Source organism: Chiloscyllium plagiosum, unplaced genomic scaffold, assembly GCF_037043375.1.
Source record: "Chiloscyllium plagiosum isolate Xiang-an unplaced genomic scaffold, Cpla_swu_hap1 HiC_scaffold_31, whole genome shotgun sequence".
NCBI classification, from domain to species: domain Eukaryota; kingdom Metazoa; phylum Chordata; class Chondrichthyes; order Orectolobiformes; family Hemiscylliidae; genus Chiloscyllium; species Chiloscyllium plagiosum.
In genome coordinates this window covers 39,302,001-39,308,816 of record NW_028270169.1, presented here as the reverse complement: position 1 = coordinate 39,308,816, position 6,816 = coordinate 39,302,001, and positions in this window count along the sequence as shown.

Here is a 6,816-nt window from a genome sequence, read left to right as displayed (position 1 = left end):
CCACAGGCCGAGCCTTGGCAGCTTAAAATTTAGTTCATAAATTTATGAGCCCAAATGACTGCCTCCATAGGCCAAATCTAAGCTCAATTCTGAATTGCCACAGCAACCGGCTGCTAAATAATTTGGTGATTAATTTATTTACTGACCAGTCTACCTCGACAGGCCAAGTCGTGGCAGCTGAAGCCAATTCGCTGCAGTCACTAGGTCAGAATTGTGGACACCCTCCGCAGTTGTCCAGCTTTCCTCTGGTCTGACCCGCTGGGGCAGGCCTGAATGCCAGGTCCGACTTGGGCTCAATTTAAAATCTTAGGTTCGCTTACCCTGTTGAGAGTCAAAAATGGCCTGCCGACTAACGCCAAACTGTTGGAGAAATTAGCCCAATACAGCAGATTCCACACAAACCAGATCGGGTGAAATTGACAAGCTGTTTATTACAAGCGATATGGCTGGAAGAGAAATTGACTAGGCTGACACAGAACTGACAGTCTGTGCAGGTAGTGACGGACATCAGTAATGTTTAAAAGACGTTTGGATAAGTACATGAACAAGAAAAGTTTGGAGAGATATAGGCCAGGAGCAGGCAGGTAGAACTGGTTGAGCTTTGGATTATGTTTAGCATGGAATGGTTGGACCTCCGAGTCTGTTTCAATGCTGTATGACTCTGTGACTATGACTTTGTAAATGTGAGTTGTTACAGTTTGGGCAATCAAATATAGAGGGAAAGAATACAGTTAATGGCAGGACCTTTAATAGCATTGATTTACAGAGGAATCTTGGAGTCCAAGTCCATAGTTCCCTGAAAGTGGCCACACAAGTAGATACGGCAGTAAAGAAGTCAGATGGCATGCTTATGTTAAGAAGTTGAAGGTGAATACTATATCTTTAGGAGAGAATGCTGTTCTGAACTGAGAGCTTACAAACACCTGTGTATATGAGTGGATGGCAGTCTCAGAGTGTACTGGAAAATTGAAAATATGTAGCATTTGGCTGTGAAATGGATACCTGAATTTTGGTTGCTGTTTTGACAATAACTTTGAATTTAACCAATCAGTTTAAATTATGCCCCAGGGTACTAAAACCCAATCGAACATCGAACCAATGAGACGATACGGTGTTAGGGATATACAAATGCAGGCATTTTGAAAATTGGAGACAGAGCAACTGCCATCAAGAGAGTCCCAAGAAATTAGAAACCACTCTCCAAAAAAGGTATCTTTTCATATAAAACAATTTGCAGTAAAAATAAAGATGACCCAGGGAGATCTTCAGCCAGAAGAAGAAGACACCGAAGACGACAGCCGGTGTATGGTTTTGAAATAAAGTTATCATAATTATAATAATTGTCTTATTGGAACAGCATATTGTTACAGATTTCAAGGCAAGCAATAAGCAGTTACGAGAAATTAAGGCTAAGAGTTGTGAATAGTTGTTGCTTACTGTGTACTTGTAGAGTTAAAGAGTAATTTTTTTTAAGTAGTGGAATTTGGGAGTTCTCGGTCACTCATATTTTAATAGATTACGAGGTGAGATGAGCTTTTCTTGGAGTTTGGTTTAGTTAACGGAAGGATTCACTGCCATGTTGTAACACCTGCCTTTATTGGTTAGAGCAATGGGTATAAGAAGAACGTTAGGACTGCAGATGCTGGAGATCAGAGTCAAAAAGTGTGGTGCTGGAATAGCACAGCAGGTCCGGCAGCATCCGAGGAGCAAGAGAGTTGACGTTTCAAGCATAAGCCCTTCTTCAGGATTGCTGATGAAGGGCTTAACTCGAAACAATGACTCCCCTGCTCCTTGGATGTTGCCTGACTGGCTGTGCTTTTCCAGCACCACACTTTTTGACTCTTGGCAATGAGTACAAGAGCCACAAAGTCATGTTGCATCTTTATAAAACATTGGTTAGGACACATTTAGAATATCATGTTCAGTTCTGGTTGCCACATTACAGGGAGGATATGGGGCCCTTTGAAATGTTGCAGAAGCGGTTTACCAAGATGCTGCCTGGATTAGAGGGTATGAGCTGTAAAGAGAGGCTGGAAAAACTAGGATTGTTTCCTCTATAATGGCAGAGACTGAGGAGAGAGCTGATAGAAGTTTACAAAATTATGACGAGCACAGATAAGAGTCATAGAGTCACAGAGATGTACAGCATGGAAACAGACCCTTCAGTCCAACCCGTCCATGCCGACCATAAATCCCAACCCAATCTAGTCCCACCTGACAACACCCGACTCATATCCCTCCAAACACTTCCTATTCACATACCCATTCAAATGCCTTTTTTTATAATATATTTTTATTAAGAAAAAAATAGATTTTTAAATATTACAACAAATACAAAACAATGCATTTCAAAACAGTACAAAAATAGTTCAAAACTAAACCCAAATAATAAAAAAATTCCCCAACCCACCCTCCTATACGAATGTATAAACATATATAGAGAAGTATAAAATTTAAAAAAGACCTAAACTAGCTATTTAACTAACTAAATAAATACCTAACAACAAACAAATAAATAGTAATAACTTAGCCCAGCCAAACAAAACACTCATACATTCACAGTTCCTCCTCCCTGGATATTGGACTCATGAAACACAATCGTTACGGCTATATAAAAGCCCTTGTTAGTGTGGCAGATAAATCTGTGTCCAGGTATTTCAACAAGGGTTGCCATGTCTTATAAAAATTCTCAGTTTTGTGGTGTACCATATTTGTGAGAAAATCCAGGGGAATATGCTCCATAACAATCTTCCACCAACCCGACAGGCCTGGGGGGCTTTCTGATATCCAAACTAGCAAGATATTCTTCCTTGCACAGAATGTAAGAATACTAAAAAGTTTTGCCTTATGCAAGTCTGCAGAAAATATAGTGGGTAGGCCCAAAAGGAATGAAATAGGGTCCTTCTCCACCCCATACCTAAAATCCTCTCCATTGCACCCACCACAGCACTCCAATATGTTTGAAGCCTGTCACAAGACCAAAGACAATAGGTAAGAGTACCCGTGCAGACCTTGCACGTGGGACATGCTGAAGATACACCTTGTTTAAATTTTGACAAACGGTCTGGGGCTAAGTGGACTCTGTGGAGAATCTTCAACTGTAAAGCATGGGTCCAATCGCATATTGATATCTTTCTTGCATTCTCCCAAATATCCTCCCATGCCTCTGCAGAAACTTCAACACCCAGCTCTCTTTCCCACATCTTGCAGAGTCGATCAGACTCATCTGAGGTGGCACCCCCCAATTGGTGATATTGAGTACTGACAGAGAGTGTACTCTTAGCCCTTAATACCCCTCTTTCTATGTCAGATTTGTAGGGATCAGTCAAAAGTGTGGTCCTTTTTTGAATAAAATCCCTAATTTGAAAAAAACGAAAGAGGTCTCTATTAGGTAACCCGTACTTCCGTACTAACTGATCGAAGGACATCATTACACCTCCCTCAAATAAATCACCCATACAAGATATACCCCTAGCTGCCCAACGTTTAAATCCTGAATCTATCATACCTGGTTGAAAACTCGGCATACCCACTAAAGGCGTAAACAAAGATGTTTTGCCAATACTACCTTCCCTCTGCCAAATTGCCCTCCATGCTTTAACAGTATTGATGACTATTGGGTTATGGCAATATTCCCTAACTGTCCTCACCTTGTCCAAAAACAGCAAACTGGTAAGGGGGCACCTTGCCTTGGAGACTTCGATATCTAGCCATATTGAAAGAGGGTCCGCATAAACCCAATCACTTATGTAGGTCAAAAGCGAGCTTAATTGGTAATTTTTAATGTCCGGAAGTCTACTCCCCCCAATCTATGAGGCAACTGCAGTTTGGCTAATTTAATGAGGGGCCGTTAGGGTGCCAGATAAAGGAGCTGAACCAACTATTCAGTCTCCTGAGTGTTTGTTTATTGAAAATCAGGGGGAGCATCTGTATAGGGTATAACAAATGAGGGAGAATAAGCGCTATCTGACCCAACCATGAGACTGGAAGTGCTCCCATCTTTGGAGATCTTGTTTAATTTTTTCAAATAATTGAGTAAAATTGGCTTTGAACAGCCAATCCAGAACTGGAGTTATGAACATACCCAAATACACAAAACCCCCCTGTGACCACCTAAATGGGAATCTATAGTCACTCTCAAGAGCCAACTATTTTCTAAGACCACCCACAGGCATCGCCTCTGGTTTAGCAAAATTAATCTTATACCCTGAAAAAGCGCCAAACGCGTGAATGCATTGTCTCAGGCAAGGCACTGAGACTGCTGGATTTGTCAAGAAAATTAGAACATCATCTGCATACAGCGAGATCTTATGTAATTTTGACCCCACTTCTGGAGCTGATATATTTAGATCCCCATGAATGGCCTCTGCCAACAGTTCAATCACCAATGTACAAAGTAATGGTGAAAGGGGACAGCCCTGCCGGCTGCCCCTAGAAATATTAAAATTGCTTGGTCGTACCCCGTTGGTAATGACCGCAGCGAGAGGTACACTGTAGAGAACCTTTACCCATCTTATGAAAACTTCGCCCAGTCCAAACCGGTCTCGAGTATAGAAAAGGTACAGCCACTTAACTCAGTCAAATGCCTTCTCTGCATCTAAAGAAATCACCAATCCCTGTATTGACTGCTGTTGGCCTGCTTGAATTACGTTAAGCAGCCTCCTAATGTTATTGGAAGATCTGCGACCCTTTATGAAGCCCGTCTGATCCTCTTTAATAATAGAGGGTAACACAGTCTCCAGCCTTAACGCAAGACCCTTAGAGAGGATCTTAAAGTCCACATTTAAGAGCGAGATGGGCCTGTATGAAGCACAGTCCTCCAGATCCTTCCCTTTTTTAAGGATAAGTGAAATATTGGTCTCTCTCAGAGATGGTGGGAGACAAACATGACTGTATGAATCATTAAACATATTCAGCATCGGGCCTGACAGTATACTTATAAATTCCTTATAGAATTCACTGGGAAGTCCATCAGGACCAGGCGCCTTTCCACTCAGATGCTGCCTCACAGCTTCCTGCACTTCTTGCTCTGATAATGGGACATTGAGAAAGGACTGTTGTTCGGGAGTCACGCCCGGGAGCTTCAGATCTCTAAAAAAGGATTCCATTTTGGCCTGCCCCTCCTCACAATTCTCAGACTGACATAACTTAGAGTAGAATCTCTGGAACGCCACATTAATCTTTTTAGAATCACATGTTAGGTTCCCAGACCCTTGCCAAATCGCTGTAATGGTTTGTGGGGCACTTCTCTTTCTGGCAAGGTATGCTAAGTATTTGCCTGGCTTGTCACCATGCTCGCATAACCTTTGCTTTGCAAAAGCCAGCTCCTTCTTTGCCGGCTGCGTGAGCATGGAATTTAATGCAGACCACAGTGCCGTAATCCTCTGTAGTTTGACCAACGAGGGTCTGTCAAAATAGGCCTTCTCGGCTGCCTTCAACCGTGCTTCAAGGAGACATTGCTGCTCACCCTTCTGCCACTTCCTACTGGTGGAATATGAAATAACTAACCCTCTGGCATAAGCTTTGGCAGTTTCCCAGAGAAAAGATGAGCTATCAACCAAGCCTATGTTGATGTTTAGGAATGCCGGAAATTCCCTCGGGAAATACTCCACAAACTTGCTGTCCATGAGAATAAAGGGGTCCATTCGCCAGTACCTTGAATCCACTGTAACATCCTTAATTTTAACCATGAGGTACACTGGAGCATGATCAGAGATGGCAATACTACCAATCATACAGGATGCCACCAGATCCAGGGTTACTGCAGGGGTCAGAAAAAAATCAATCCTCGTGAGACATCTGTGCGGATTGGAGAAAAACATGAAATCCCTACCTGTAGGGTGGAGACACCTCCAGACGTCCACCAAGCCTAATTCCCCACACAAACCCAATAACTGTTTAGTTTGTGCAAAGGGTATCAAGGGACCTTTAGGCAACCTGTCTACTGTGGGGTCCATGAGGCAGTTAAAATCTCCCCCTATAATAATGTGCCGAGACTTGAGACTTATCAGTTTAGAAAAAGCGTCTGCCAAGAATTTAAGAGGATGAGCTGGGGGAACAATAAACATTTAAAATGCCATATTCTTCCCCATTTATCAAGGCTTTAAGAATTACAAACCTCCTGTATGTGTCTTTAACACATTCTAACAGTTTAAATGAGAGATTTTTCCGAACGAATATAGCCACTTTCCTACTTCTGGTATTAAATGATGAAAAATAAACTCAGTCAAAGCCATTCTGCTGTAATTTCAGATGCTCCTTATCATCCAAATGTGTCTCCTGTAACAAAGCAATATCCACCTTCTCTTTTCTAAGACTCAAGAGTACTTTCTTCCTTTTAATTGGCGAGTGACTGCCCTTGATATTCCAGGTACACCATTTAATCAAATCATTAGCCATAATCTTCTGCAATTACATTTAAATTCCAGAGAGGAGGAACCCGAACCACAAATTGTTGAGCCTTAGTGTCGCATGGTCCACCAAATATAAAAACTACATAAACAAAAACCACTACCTTCAACAAACATACAAAATTATTAAAAATATAAAACAACAAAAACCAGAAAACAAACCAACATATAAAGCGCCAATAGCGCTGAATAGGGGAACTCACCCCCTGCCCAGAGGGGGCAACTACCCATCCTGAACTGCCCATAAATATGCATCTAACCATCTCAACCACCTTCACTTCTCCCAGCTAGAGCCGCATCGCAAGCACAAGCTAAAAAGAATAAATACCCCATAGAATATCAATATGAATAATAAAACATTCTTTTATATAAAGAAGAGGGGAATAAATACCCCACCCATCCTTTA